The following is a 15,787-nucleotide window of genomic DNA, read 5'->3' on the forward strand; positions in this document are numbered from 1 at the left end:
TACTGTCATCCCTGCCTTACAGAGAATAGCCAATACTGAACTTCTCAGTAATGGCTTTGCCCCCATACTGGTACACTCTTTATCTCTTTAGTAAATGGATTATACTCCAGGCTTTCCCCTAGAGTATAGTCACCTGGTGGTTTTTCCAGCATTAGGATATTTATCTAGCATGCCCTCTTCTCTGAAACTTTTGCTCTCTCTCTCTCTCTCTCTCTTTTTTAAAGATTTCATTTATTTATTTGACAGACAGAGATCACAGGTAGGCAGAGAGGCAGGCAGAGAGAGGAAGGGAAGCAGGCTCCCTGCTGAGCAGAGAGCCCGATGCGGGGCTCGATCCCAGGACCCTGGGATCATGACCTGAGCCGAAGGCAGAGGCCTTAACCCACTGAGCCACCCAGGCGCCCCAACTTTTGCTCTCTAGACCCACTGTCTATCACAGCATTTCAGGAATTTCTACTTTGTTTTTTGTGTTCCTTCATTTTTTCCAAGATTCCAGAAGCCATCTGCAACATGTTAATACCTTGACTGGGAGTCCTTGTTAGGCAGTTAAAATCCTGTATCATGAGAGAGAGTTTACATATCTATAAATTGTGCCTTAACCAATCTTATGCTCTGCCCTCTTGATCTGAAACCCTCGGCATGTAGTCCATAGACATTCTTCTTGCTCTTTCCAGTATATATATGCCAGCTCCTTCAACATATACTTACTTTTTTCTCTTTACAAACCAAGCACATTTCTAGGGGCACCTGGGTAGCTCAGTCATTAAGGGTCTGCCTTCTACTCAGGTCCTGATCCTAGGGTCCTGGGGTCCAGCCCTACATTGGGCTCCCTAGTTGGCAGGAATCCTGCTTCTCCCTCTCCCACTCCCCCTGCTTGTATTTCCTCTCTTGCTGTCTCTCTCTCTGTCAAATAAATAAATAAAATCTCTTAAAAAAGCACATTTCTAGATAAGTTATGTTGGAATTTGATTCTTATATCATGATTTCCAGGAAAGGACATGGTTAGGGGAGTGCCTAGGAAGGCAAGCATTTGAGGTGTTTGCATATTCTTAAATTAAGAAATGGGGTCCACTCATTTCTATTTGTAGGTTCACTTGGTATTCCCATCTTTCCTTTTAGGGAACTGATCTTGGTATAGCAAACCTGCTGATACTAAGAATTCAACCTTTGAAGCTCCATGACTCATAGAATCAAGTCCAGAGCCTGGTCCTCTGTTCTATCTCTTCTTTGTCTGCAATCAATTAAGCTATCCTTAAATAATGTCAAAGATATCCTCTGATTTTCATATTTTTCCTTGAATTGATGATTCATCTCTCTAAGCCTATTATTATCTATTTTCTAGGGCATAGGAGCAGCCACTCAATGCTATAATATTTATAGAAATTTTTCCTCACATCTCTTAAGCAGCAGGGATATCAGGTAGAATATCAATACACCATTTATGTCCATCATTGGTAAAGATTTTAACAATTGTACTTTTACAGCATGTCAGGGGATAACTACAATAACCATATTCTACCTACTAGTAGTGTTTGTATCCATTTGCCTGCTGAATAGCAAGTAACGTATCCTTACAATCTCTGCTTGGAGTTCGCTTCCTAGGACCACATTGGTACTAATTGTCTTAGAGATAGTTCGCCAGAGGCCGAATATAATGATAATTATGGGCCCAAGATTTGTTAGGGCATGCATGGGGCAGATACCCCTGTTAGGAAGATGCTTCAATGAGGAAGTAGAGAGGGAAAGCCTGGGTAGAGGGACAAAGTGACCCACAGTGCCATTACAGCCAAAGTTTCAGGTGATATTATAATGGGTTGTGGAACTGGCTGGGCCATTAGCACTGTCATAAATTGAGGGAGGGAAGCTAGGCCATTTTTATCACCATGTTATCCAGTCATTGGCCAAGTGATGTTTCCTGAGAAGTATCTAATCTTGGACAAGCATTTGCCTGCTGTTAAGTATAATTTTCTGTGATCTACACAGCTGTGTGAATTGGCAGTTCATATTCCTGGCAGCTGGGGGAAGAATGTCTCAAATCATAAGACAAGCCCTGGGTGAAGCTTCACACTATTCACTAGGTATACTATAATTTCTATCACATATATTATTATTAATAATAATAATAATAGTAAAATAATTATTACTTTTGCTAACCATTTGTGATAGTTAATTTTATGCATTGATTTGACTAGGCCAAGGAGTACCCAGATTAAACATTATTTCTAGTTGTGTATGTAAAGGTATTTCCAGATGAGATTAGCTGTTCAACTGGTAGACTCAGTAGATTGCTCTCCCAAATGTGGGTGGCCACCATACAATCTTCTGAGGGTTTGAATAGAAAAAAAAAGGCAGAGGGAGGAGGAATTCACCCCTTTTACTTCCTGCCTGCCTACTTGAGCTGGGACATTGGTTATTCTCCTGCCCTTGGACTAGAATTTACATTACTGGCTCATCTCATTTATAGACCTTCAGACTCATGCTATAATAACACTACCAGGTTTCTTGGGTCTCCAACTTGCAGACAGCAGATTATGGGACTTCTCAGCCTACATAATGGTGTGATGGTGTGAGTTAGTTTTTTTTTTAACAAATTCCTCCCTCTGTGTGTGTGTGTGTGTGTGTGTGTGTGTGTGTGTGTGTGTGTAGAAAGCATTATTTCTCTGAGTCTCTAACACGTTACTTGAGAGTAACTTGCAAATATCATGATCCTTTATTCTTAAACAATTCACTGTACATTTTCTAAGTTCTAGGAGGTTCTATTGTATAACCAAAGCACAATGACAATGTTAGAAAATTTCAAATTGATATAATACCAAATTTACAGTCCATATAAGAGCTATACAAATTGTCCCTATCACATAATTTATAGCATTTGTTTTGCAATCCAGGATTGAATCCAGGATCATCTGTTGCATTCAATATCATGTTTATGTTCATGTTAGTTTGCTAGTTATGTGTTTCTCAGCTTTCTTGAAATTAAAAACCAGAATTTTCTGGATTGAGGAATCATGATTCTCTTTGCAATTTTGGTGTGGGATCTAAAATGGAAACATATCATGTGTTCTGGCACAAAACCTCTGTTTTTGAAACCAAACAAATAATTCAAGATTTTTATAAGTCCCCTGTGGTATTTTAAAACTTATATAAGAGCATGCATGCTTCATGGTGATTAGTAAACAATTTAGATGATAGATGTTGTGCGTGTGTGTGTATGCGTGTGTGCATTTGTGCTCCTTGTGTATTAAGAGAAGCTTTATTATTTCAACTAAATTACCTGTCTCACAGTATTTGTTTAATTTTTGAGATATAATTAACATATAATATTATGTGTGTTCAGGTATAAAATATAGTAATTTGACATTTGTATCTGTTGTGAAATGGTCATCACAATAAGTCTAGTTACCATCTGCCACCTGACAAAGTTAATGCAATGTTATTGACTATATTTTCTATACTGTACATTACACTGCCATGACATATTTATTTTGTAACTGGAAGGTTATATTTCTTAATCTCCTTACACATCCCACAACCCCCACCAACTCCTTTCCCCTCTGGCAACCACCAATTTGTTCTCTGTATCCATGAGTCTGGATTTTGTTTTATTTGTTTTGTTTTGGTTCCACATATGAGTGAAATTGTGCATTATTTATCTTTCTCTGTCTGAGTTATTTCACTTAACATAATATCTTCAAGGTATTTCAACCTTGAAATGCTTCAGGGTATTTCAAAAACATCTATGTTGTTGCAATGTGATGCACACTTAAGAAGATTCTGTATTCTGTTGCTTTTGGATGGAATGTTCTCTGTATATGTTAAGTCCATGTGGTCTTACGTGTTGTTTAAGGCCAATGTTTCCTTGTTGGCTTTCTGTCTGAATAATCTATCCATTCATGTAAGTTGAATGTTCAAGTCTTCGAATATTACTGTATTGCTGTCATTTTCTCCCTTTAGGTCTGTTAATATTTGTTTTATATATTTGATGCTCTTATATTAGGTACATCTGTATTTATAAATGTTTTATCTTCTTGCTGTATTGACCCCATTTATCATTATGTAGTGCCACTCTTTCTTTTATTACAGTCTTTGTTTTAATGTCTACTTCATTTGATGTGAGTATACCTACCCCAGCTTTCTTTTGGTTTCCATTTACATGGAATATTGTTTTCCATCCCCCTTCACTTTCAGTCTATGTGTCCTTACATCTAAAGTGAGTCTCTTGTAGGAATATATGTGGGTCTTGTTTTTTATCCATTCACAGTATGTATTTTGTTTGGAGAGTTTAGTCCACTAGGTCCTTATTAATAGCTTTATTGATTTCAACTTTGTTAGATTTTGGTTCTTTTATTCCTCCAGAAAGGGATTTTATTTATCCAGAAAGGGATTCCCTAGCATCTTCTATGCTTTTTTTGAGCCCAGCTGCCACCTTGATAATCGTCATTCTGAACTCTAGTTCTGACATATTACTAATGTCTGTATTGATTAGGTCCCTAGCTGTTGATACTGCCTCTTGTTCTTGTTCTTCTTCTTCTTCTTCTTCTTCTTTTTTTTTTTTTTGTGGTGAGTTTTTCTGCTTTGTGATTTTAACCATATAAGCATAGATGAATGAGAGAACAAAATACTAAAAGGGTGGCAACAATCCTAGAAAAATATACACTAACCAAATCAGAAGAGACCCAAAACCAGGGGGAAAAGAAAAGAGAGGAAAAAAATATATATATATAATATAAAATAGAAAATATAAATATATATATATTTATATATATATAAATATATATATTTTAGACTGGTGAATTAGACTGGTGAATAGAACAGAATAGAACAGAGCCACACACTTGATCACTTGATTTTGGGTGTGTTTTGGTCTGTTAGATGAAACTACCTCCCAAAATTTTAAAGAAATAAAAATACACACACACACACACACACACACACACACACACACACACACAAATAAGGGTGAGCATGATGAAGAGATGGAATATGACCATAAAGATGAAAATTAAAAATGATTCTAAAAAAGGAATTGATGGGACACCTGGGTGACTCAGTTGGTTAAACGGCTACCTTTGGCTCAGGTCATGATCCCAGCATTCCAGTATCGAGTGCTACATCAGGCTCCTGCTTCTCCCCCTGCCTCTGCCTGACACTCTGCCAGCCTGTGCACTCTCTCTCACTCTGACAAATAAATAAATAAATAATCTTAAAAAAAAGGAATTAATAAGAAGTTGGTTGTAAAAAGAAAAAAGAGGAGGAAAGAATTTGATCAGGCTTGAGACTAGGACAAAACCATGTGCTAGATTTAGGGTATATTTTGATCTATTAGAAGAAAGTGTATCCCAAAATTTTAAAGAAAGAAAAACTTGTGTGTATACAATAAATAAGGTTAAATACAATGAAGGGATAGAATATAACTATAACAATGCAAATTTTAAAAGATTTTTAAAAAGATATTGATAAGAAAAAATAGTTAAAAACATTAAAATAGGAAAGAGGAAAAATAAAAATATAGACTAAGAAAAAAATAAAATAAATTCAACTTTAGAAGATGAAGGAATCATGGGGGAAAAAAATCCATGAATTCTATGTGCTGTACTCCCGTAGCTCTGAAGATTTGAAGTTCTCATTGATAGATGAACTTGGTCTTGGCTGGATGTTCTTGTTGATCTTCTGGGGGAGTGGCCTGTTGCAGTGGTTCTCAAATGTTTTGCCTGAGGCAGAATTGCACCGCCCTTGCCAGAGGCCAGGCTAAGTAATCTGCTTGGTTTTGCTCTTGGTAGCTTGTGTTCCTTGAATGCTTTCCATACAGATTTGGAGGACAGGAATGAAAATGGTAGCCTCCCAATCTCTGGCCCCACAGGAGCTGAGAGCTCAGGGCCCCACTCCTCAGTGCAGTATCAGAGAAAAGCAATCAGTCCCTCCCTTCTCCCTGGTCTCTGGCTGTGCTCCATGCTCACCCAGCCTGTGACTGAGCATTTCTATCTCTGGCACACAGCCCTATTTGGAGCCTCCAAACCCAGCAGATTCATGCAGCACACTCCCGCACCACTCCTCCCAGAGGAAGAAGGAGGGGTCTCCCCGGATCTGCCACTTGTGGGGTCCCTGCTCAAAGAGCAGTGGTATGACTGTGCCTTGGATCACAGTTTAAGGTAATCCTGAGCTGAAAACCCACTCCTCAGCTCCGTCTCTGCAGCCTGCTTCCCCTCTCTGATACATGGGAATTCTGCCACTCTCAGACACCCCCAATCTTTTTGTAACCCTGCAGGTCCTGAGACCACACTATACCCGCAAGGGCTCTACCCTCCGCTTAGCCTCTGGAGTGACGTCCTTCAGTGGAGCAGACTTATAAAAGTTCTGATTTTGTGCTCCACTGTTCTACTGCTTGCTGGGAGCGTGTCCCACCCCCTGCAGTCTCTCTTCCTGTGTATCACCTCGGATTCACTTCTCTGCACATCCTACCTTCTGGGAAATGGTCAATTTTCTGTTCCTGGAATTGCTGCTCTTCTATATCCTGTCGTGTTTATAGGTGTTCAGAATGGTTTGATAACTACCTAGCTGAATTCCTGGGACCTGATGATATTTAGGTCTCCTATTCCTCTGCCATCTTGCTCCTCCCTATACCACCTCTTCTTTATCCATTCATCTGTTGATGGACATCTGGGCTCTTTTGATAGTTTGGCTACTGTGGACATTGCTGCTATAAACATTGGGGTGCGGGTGCCCCTTCTGATCACTATATTCGTATCCTTTGGGCAAATACCTAGTAGTGCCATTGCTGGGTTGTAGGGCAAATCTATTTTTAACTTTTGAGGAACCTCCATTCTGTGTTCCAGAGTGGCTGTACCAGCTTGCATTCCCAACAACAGTGTAAGAGAGTACCCCTTTCTCTGCATCCTTGCCAACATTTGTTATTTACTGACTTATTAATTTTAGCCATTCTGACTGGTGTGAGGTGGTATCTCACTGTGGTTTTGATTTGTATTTCCCCGATGCCAAGTGATGTGGAACATTTTTTTCATGTGTCTGTTGGCTATTTGCATGTTTTCTTTGCAGAAATGTCTGTTAATGTCTTTTGCCCATTTCTTAACTGGATTATTTGTTTTTGGGGTGTTGAGTTTGATAAGTTCTTTATAGATTTTTGGATAATAGCCCCTTATCTGATAAGTAATTTGCAAATATCTTCTCCCATTCTGTAGGTTGTCTTTTGGTTTTGTCAGCTGTTTCCTTTGCTGTACAAAAGCTTTTTACACTGATGAAGTCCCAGTAGTGCCTTTGTTTTCTCTTGCCTTTGGAGATGTGTCTAGCAGGAAATTCTTGCCCCTTCTCTTTCTTATCTCCTTCTGGTATTCCCACTATCCACTATTTTGCTCTTAAGACTGGATATTTTTAATTGACTTCTATTTAACTTCACTGAGTCTTCTGTCTGTTCATTTCTGCTATTGAAAACCTCTAGTTAAGATTACTTTTTCTTTTTTTTTTTCATTTTAATTATTGTGCTTGCAGTCTCAGTATTTCCATTTGGTTCTCTTTATAGTTTCTCATTATCAGTAATCTGTATTTGTTGAGACTTTTTAATCCTCATTTCCGCCATTTCTTTCCCCATTGTTTTCTTTGTCTTTATATATAAATATAAGACTGTTGATTCAAAGTTTTTGTGTAGTAAGTCAAATGTGTTGGCTTCCTCAGGGAAAATTCCTATTAATTTATTTTTTCCTTTGTGTTTAGTCCAGACTTTCTAGGTGTTTTTTTTTTTCATGGCTCATAGTTTTTGTGTTAGAAACTGGAAAATTTGAATATTATAACATGTTATCTCTGGAGATCAGATTCTCTCCCTCCCCGTGTTTGTTACTGCTGCTTTCTTTTCTTTTCTTTTCTTTTTTTGCAGGTTTTAGCTGTTTTTTTTTAAAGATTTTATTTATTTAATTGACAGACAGAGCACAAGTAGGCAGAGAAGCAGGCAGAGGGATGGGGGAAGCAGGCTCCCTGCTGAGGAGAGAGCCCAATGAGGGGCTCGATCCCAGGACCCCGGGATCACATGTGAGCTAAAGGCAGATGCTTTAACCCACTGAGCCACCCAGGTGCCCCTTAGCTGTTATTTTATTATTATTTTTTTTACAGACTTATCCAAATTCTTTTAGTTAGGAATGCATTCTCTGTTGTGTGTGACCTCTTAAATCCCTTTCTCTTTTTAGCTTAATGTTCATCCAGTGGTTTGATAGATTTCCATAAACAACTGGAGCAAAATAATGAAATAAAACATGTCTTTGTTTTTGCTGAGTGGTTCTGTTTGGGGACATTCCTTCAGTGTTTAATCAGACCATTTACAACACTGTCTTAGCCTCTTTTTCCCGTTTTTAGTGAGTCTAATCATCAGCCAGAGATGAAAATTTAATGTCCTCTCAGGTCTTTTCTGAACATGTATCCTGCTCTGTGCATGTGTTTCACTTTCTAGAATCTATCTAATATATGGTAGGTTTTTTTCCCCATTTATTTCATTTCTTTTCAGTGTTTTAGAATTCATTGTTTATGCACCAACCCAGTGCTCCATGCAGTATGTGCCTTCCATAATACCCACCACCAGGCTCACCCAATTCCCCACACCCCTACACTCCAAAACCCTTAGTTTGTTTCTTGGAGTCCACAGTCTCTCATGGTTTGTCTCCTGCTCTGAGTTCCCCTAATTCACTTCTCTCCATCTCTCAATTTCCTCCATATTATTCCTTATGCTCCACAAGTAAGTGAAACCATATGATATTTGACTCTTTCTGCTTCACTTATTTCACTCAGCATAATCTCTTCCAATCCTGTCCATATTGATATAAAAGTTCAGTATTCATCCTCTCTGATGGAGGCATAATACTCCACTGTATATATGGACCACATCTTCTTTATCCATTTGTCTGTTGAAGGGCATCTTGGTTCATTCCACAGTTTGGCAACTGTGGCCATCATTGCTGCTATAAGCGTTGGGGTACAGATGGCCCTTCTTTTCACAACATCTGTATCTTTGAGGTAAATATGCAGTAGTGCAATCTCAGGGTCATAGGGAACTCTATCTTTAAATTCTTAAGGAATCTCCACACTGTTTTCCAAAGTGGCTGCACCAATTTGCATTCCCACCAACAGTGTAAGAGGGTTCCCCTTTCTCCACATCCTCTCCAACACTTGTTGTTTACTGTCTTATTGATTTTGGCCATTTTAACTGGTGTAAGGTGGTATCTCAGTGAGGTTTTTTATTTTTTTAATATCTTATTTATTTCTATATTTGACAGACAGAGATTACAAGTAGGCAGAGAGGCAGGCAGAGAGAGAGAGAGAGGAGGAAGCAGGCTCCCTGCTGAGCAGAGAGCCTGATGCAGGGCTCAATCCCTGGACCCTGGGATCATGACCTGAGCCAAAGGCAGAAGCTTCAACCCACTGAGCCACCCAGGCGCCCCTCTCAGTGCAGTTTTGATTTGAATCTCCCTGATGACTAATGATGATGGACATTTTTTCATGTGTCTGTTAGCCTTTCGTATGTCTTCTTTGGAGAAGTGTCTGTTCATGTCTTCTGCCCATTTTTTGACATGATTATCTGTTTTGTGTGTGTTGAGTTTGAGGAATTCTTTATAGATCTTGGATATCAGCCCTTTGTCTGTAGTGTCATTTGAGAATGTCTTCTCCCATTCTGTGGGTTGCCTCTTTGTTTTGTTGACTGTTTTCTTTGCTGCACAGAAGGTTTTGATCTTGATGAAGTCCTGAAAGTTCATTTTCGCTTTTGCTTCCTTTGCCTTTGGAGACATAACTTGAAAGAAGTTGCTGTGGCAGATGTTGAGGAGGTTACTGCCTATGTTCTCCTCTAGGATTTTGATAGATTCCTGCCTCACATTGAGGTCTTTTATCCATTTCGAGTTTATCTTTGTGTATGATGTAAAAGAATAGTCGAGTTTCATTCTTCTACCCATACCTGTCCAATTTTCCCAGCACCATTTGTTGAAATGACTGTCTTTTTTTTCCCCACTGTATATTTTTTCCTGTGTTGTCGAAGATTAGTTGACCACAGAATTGAGGGTCCATATCTGGGCTCTCTACTCTGTTCCACTAGTCTGTGTGTCTGTTTTTGTGCCAGTACCATGCTGTCTTGGTCATCACAGTTTTGTAGTAAAGTTTGAAATTCCCCCAGTTTTCTTTTTCTATTTCAACATTTCCTTAGCAATTCGGGGTCTCTTCTGATTCCATACAAATTTTAGGATTGGCTCCAGCTCTTTGAAAAATGCCAGTGGAATTTTGATCAGGATGGCATTGAAAGTATAGATTGCTCTAGGCAGTATAGACATTTTAACAATGTTTATTCTTCTGACCCATGATCATGGGATGCTCTTCCATCTTTTTGTGTCTTCTTCAATTTCTTTTATGAGTGTTCTGTAGCTCCTTGAATACAGATCCTTTACCTCATTGGTTAGGTTTATTCACAGGTATCTTATGGTTCTTGGTGCTATAGTAAATGGAATCAATTTGTTCATTTCCCTTTCTATATTTTCATTGTTAGTGTATAAGAAAGCAAATGATTTCTGTGCATTGATTTTGTATCCCACCACATTACTGAATTGCTCTATGGGTTCTAATAGTTTGGGGGTAAAGTCTTTTGGGTTTTCCATATAAAGTATCATGTCATCCTCGAACGGAGAAAGTTTGACTTCTTCTTTGCCCATTTGAATATCTTTTATTTCTCTTTGTTGTCTGATTGTTGTTGCTAGGACTTCTAGTACTATGTTGAACAACAGTGGCGAGAATGGGCATCCATGTCATGTTCCTGATCTCAGAGGGAAGGCTGTCAGCTTTTCCCAATTAAGGATGATATTTGCTGTGGGTTTTCATAGATTTCATGAAGTTGAGGAATGTTCCCTCTATCCCTATACTTTGAATTGTTTTAATTAGGAACGAATGCTCTATCTTATCAAATGCTTTTTCTGCATCAATTGAGAGGACCATGTGTTTCTTCTCTCTTCCCTTATTGGTTTGTGTATCACATTGATTGATTTGCAAATGTTGAACCACCCTTGCATCCCATGGATAAATCCCACCTGGTCATGGTGGATTATCTTCTTAATGTACTGTTGGATCCTATTAGCTAGGGTCTTCTTAAGAATGGGGGTTAAGGGGGTAGGAGAAGAGTAAATGAAACAAGATGGGATTGGGAGGGAGACAAACCATAAGTGACTCTTAATCTCACAAAACAAACTGAGGGTTGATGGGGGGAGGGGATTGGGAGAGGGGGGTGGGGTTATGGATATTGGGGAGGGTATGTGCTATGGTGAGTGCTGTGAAGTGTGTAAACCTGGCGATTCGCAGACCTGTACCCCTGGGGATAAAAATATATGTTTATAAAGCTGTAAAAAAAAAAAAAGAAGAAGAAAAAAGAAAGGATGAATACCCAAGTTTTGTAGCAACATGGACGGGACTGGAAGAGATTATGCTGAGTGAAATAAGTCAAGCAGAGAGAGTCAATTATCATATGGTTTCACTTATTTGTGGAGCATAACAAATAGCATGGAGGACAAGGGGAGATGGAGAGGAGAAGGGAGTTGAGGGAAATTGGAAGGGGAGGTGAACCATGAGAGACTATGGACTCTGAAAAACGATCTGAGAATTTTGAAGGGGTGGGGGGTGGGAGGTTGGGGGCACCAGGTGGTGGGTATTGTAGAGGGCACGGATTGCATGGAGCACTGGGTGTGGTGCAAAAATAATGAATACTGTTATGCTGAAAAAATAAAAAAATAATTAAAAAAAAAAGATGAAAGTGGAAAAGAAAAAAAAATCTTAGCATCCATATTAACCAGGGATATTGGTCTGAAATTTTCCTTTTGGTGGGGTCTTTTCCTGGTTTGGGGATCATGGTAATGCTGGCTTCATAGAGTCTGGAAGTTTTCCTTCTGTTTCTATTTTTTGAAACAGCTTCAGGAGAATAGGTATTATTTTTCTTTGAATGTTTGGTAGAATTCTTGAGGGAGTCTGTCAGGTCTTGGGCTCTTGTTTTTTGGGAGGTTTTTTGATCAATGCTTCAATCTCATTACAAGATATTGTTCTATTCAGGTTGTGTATTTCTTTCAGTTTTGGAAGTTTATAGTTTTCCAGGAATGTATCCATTTCATCTATTGGCATATTACTGTTGATAATAATTCCTGATGATTGTTTCTATTTCCTTGGTGCTAGTCATGATCTCTCCCTTTTCATTCATAATTTTATTAATTTGGGTCCTTTCTCTTATCTTTTGGATTAGTTTGGCCAATGGTTTTTCAATCTTACTGATTTTTTTAAAAAAACCAGCTTCTAGTTTTGTTGATGTGTTCTACTATATCTCTAGTTTCTATCTTATTGGTCTCTTTTCTAATCTTGATTATTTCCCTTCTTGTGTGTGGGGTTGACTTAATTTGTTGTTGATTCTCCAGCTCTTTAAGGTGTAAAGAGAGCTGGATTTTTCAACTTTTTTGAGGGAGGCTTGGATGGCTATGTATTTTCCCCTTAGGACTGCCTTTTATCATATCCCATGGGTTTGGGCCGAAGTGTCTTCATTCTCATTGGTGTGCATGAATTGTTTAAATTGTTCTTTGATTTCCTGTTTGAAACAAACATTCTTTTTTTTTTAAAAGATTTTATTTATTTGACAGAGAGAGATCACAAGTGGGCAGAGAGGCAGGCAGAGAGAGAGAGGAGGAAGCAGGCTCCCTGCAGAGCAGAGAGCCCGATGTGGGACTCGATCCCAGGACCCTGAGATCATGACCTGAGCTGAAGGCAGAGGCTTAAGCACTGAGACACCCAGGTGCCCCTGAAACAAACATTCTTAAGCAAGGTGTTCTTGAGCTTCCAAGAGTTTGAAATCCTTCCAAACTTTTTCTTGTGGTTGAGTTCCAGTTTCAAAGCATTGTGACCTCAGAATATGCAGGGAATAATCTAAATCTTTTGGTATCTGTTGAGCCCTGATTTGTGACCCAGTATGTGGTCTATTCTGGGGAAAATTCCATGTGCACTCAAGAAGAATGAGTATTCTGTTGGTTTAGGGTGGAATGTTCTGTATATACCTATGAGGTCTATCTGGTCCAATGTGTCATTCAAAGCTCTTGTCTCTTTATTGATTTTCTGCTTGGATGATCTGTCAGTTAATGAAAGTGGTGTGTTAGGATCCCCTACTATTTTTTTTAAAGATTTTATTTATTTATTTGACAGAGAGAGATCACAAGTAGACAGAGAGGCAGGCAGAGAGAGAGAGAGAGGGAAGCAGGCTTCTTGCTGAGCAGAGAGCCCGATGTGGGACTCGATCCCAGGACCCTGAGATCATGACCTGAGCCGAAGGCAGCGGCTTAACCCACTGAGCCACCCAGGCGCCCTAGGATCCCCTACTATTAATGTATTCATATAAATACAACTCTTTATCTTGATTAACAGTTTTCTTATATAGTTGGCTGCTCCCGTATTAGGGCCTAAATATTTACAATTATTAGATCATCTTGGTGGATAGACCCTTTAAGAATGATGTAGTGTCCTTCTTTATCTCTGACTACAGTCTTTAGTTTAAAATCTAATTCATCTGATATGAAAATCGTTACCCCAGCTTTCTTTTGAGGCCCATTGGCATGAAAGATGCTTCTCCATCCCTTCACTTTATGTTTGGATGTATCCTTAGGTTCGAGATGGGTCTCTTTTAGACAACATATGGGTGAGTCCTGTCGTCTTATGTAATCTGTAACCCTGTGCCATTTTATGGGAATGTTTAGAATGTTAATATTGAGAGTGATTATTGAAAGATACGTTTTTAATGAAATCATGTTGCCTGTGAAGTCCTTGTTTCTATGGATTGTCCCTGTAAATTTCTGTTCCATGTCACTCTTGGATTCTTTCTTCTTTTATAGAACCCCCACCCTTAATATTTCTTTTGGTGCTGGCTTGGTGGCCACAACTCTTTTAAACCTTTGCTGGTCTTGGAAGCTCTTTATCTCTCCATCCATTTTGAATGTCAGCCTTGCTGGATAAAAAATTTGTGGTTGCATGTTCTTCTCATTGAGTGCCCTGAATATGTCTTGCCAGCCCTTTCTGGCTTGCTGAGTTTCTGTGGACAGGTCTGACATTATTCTGATGGACCTTCCTCTGTAGGTAAGGAATCTCTTCCTCCTAGCTGCTCTCAAAAGCTCCTGTCTAAAATTATGATTCATCAGTTTCACAATGAGGTGTCTTGAAGTCATTTTAGAATCTATGATCTTGGGTGGGGATACCTTTCTGCCTCTAGGACATGAACACTTGTTCCATTCCCCAGATTGGGAAAATTTTCATGGAGAATTTGTTCAACGATATCTTCTCATCCTCTTTCTTTCCTCTCCCACTCAGTGATCCCAATAATTCTGATGTTGGAATATTTCATGGCATCATTTATTCCCCTAATTCTGTTTTCATGGTTTCTAAGCTGTTTATTCCAGGCCCCCTCCTTACACTTTTCTCTATCAGTTTGTTTTCTAGATCACTAATTCTATCTTCTGCCTTGGTTACCCTAGCTGTTAGAGAATTTGGATTAGATTGGATCTCATTGATGACATTTTTAACTTTTTCCCAGGCAGCTTTCATTTCTGCCCTAATGGATTCTATGCTGTTATTAATGGTTTTCTCCAACCTAGCCATTGCCTGGATAATGTTAATTATAATTGTTATAATTATATATGATATATATTATATTATATATATTATATATATGTTATATATTATATGATAATTGTTACCCTGAATTCCCTTTCTGGCATACTGTTTATGTCCATATCCAGTAGCTCTGATGGAGAGGGCACAGTCTCTGAATTTTCCTTTGTTGAGTGTTCCTCCTCCTAGTCATTTTGGTGAGAGGTGGTTGAGGGGATATGTAGCTGAATATATCAGCCATGATCCAGGCAAGGTGCACCCAGGAATGCTTCTGAGCAATTGGAAGTCACTGCCAAGATGAATGAAAAGAGAAAAAAGAGAGAGAGAGAAAGAGAGAGACAGAAAAAAAAAAAGAAGACCCAGCCAGAATGGGCCCCCAAGGTAAGGTTTGTAAGGTATGCAAACAATGGAGAAACAAAAAGACTGACAAAAGTAAATGACAAAGGAAAAAAAAAAGAACCCAGCCAAAATGAACCCCTAAGTATAAGATTTAGATAATACCAGAACCCGAATAAATACACAGAAACACTGACAGAAGAAAAAGATGGGAGGGTGGTTATAAATCCTCAATGTGGGTGAGGAGGGTTATTTTGATTCTTTCTGGGTGTATCTTGACATCTTTGTTAAAGGACTCAACTTTGGAGATTAAAAATGATTTTTATATAGGGGAGATATTGATTAGGGAAAGAGGGTTACCTTGAAGATTTTATCTATATGTATATGAAAAAAATAGAAAAGCAAAAGAAAAACACAGGTATATGTATGAAAAAAGTTCAAGTTAAAAGGTTATTATGGAATATGTTGTATTGAACCTCTCATTTCAATGGTAAATATGTTAAAAATTTTAAAAAGAACAAGAATAGTGAGAACAAATTGAAAATAAAAGTTGTATCTATGAAATATACAGGTTTCAAGGCAATATTGGGAACTTAATATCTTGTTTTCCCCTGATATTGGGATTTTACAGTTTTATGGGGACCCTGTGGTGGTGGTTCTCTTGTTCTTTGGCTGGCTTTCTGGGGGAGGGGCCTGCTGAGTTGTTTTTCAGTCAGTCTTGCTTGGGTTGAGTTCTCCTGCTCTCTCTCAAGGGGCTGGGCCCTTTGGAAATGGTTTTTCACGCTTTTGTTCT

At 38.8% G+C, this 15,787-nt stretch overlaps 1 long non-coding RNA gene across 1 annotated transcript in view; it reads left to right on the plus strand.

Moving 5' to 3' along the window:
• Window positions 1-1,981: 1,981 nt before the first annotated feature.
• Window positions 1,982-15,787, plus strand: part of LOC125092336 (uncharacterized) — a 162,446-nt gene continuing 148,640 nt past the window's right edge. The window contains exon 1 of the long non-coding RNA XR_007124878.1: window positions 1,982-2,078. This is a non-coding gene — a long non-coding RNA (uncharacterized LOC125092336). The remainder of the gene's footprint in view (window positions 2,079-15,787) is intronic.

Source organism: Lutra lutra, chromosome X, assembly GCF_902655055.1.
Source record: "Lutra lutra chromosome X, mLutLut1.2, whole genome shotgun sequence".
Classification (NCBI taxonomy): domain Eukaryota; kingdom Metazoa; phylum Chordata; class Mammalia; order Carnivora; family Mustelidae; genus Lutra; species Lutra lutra.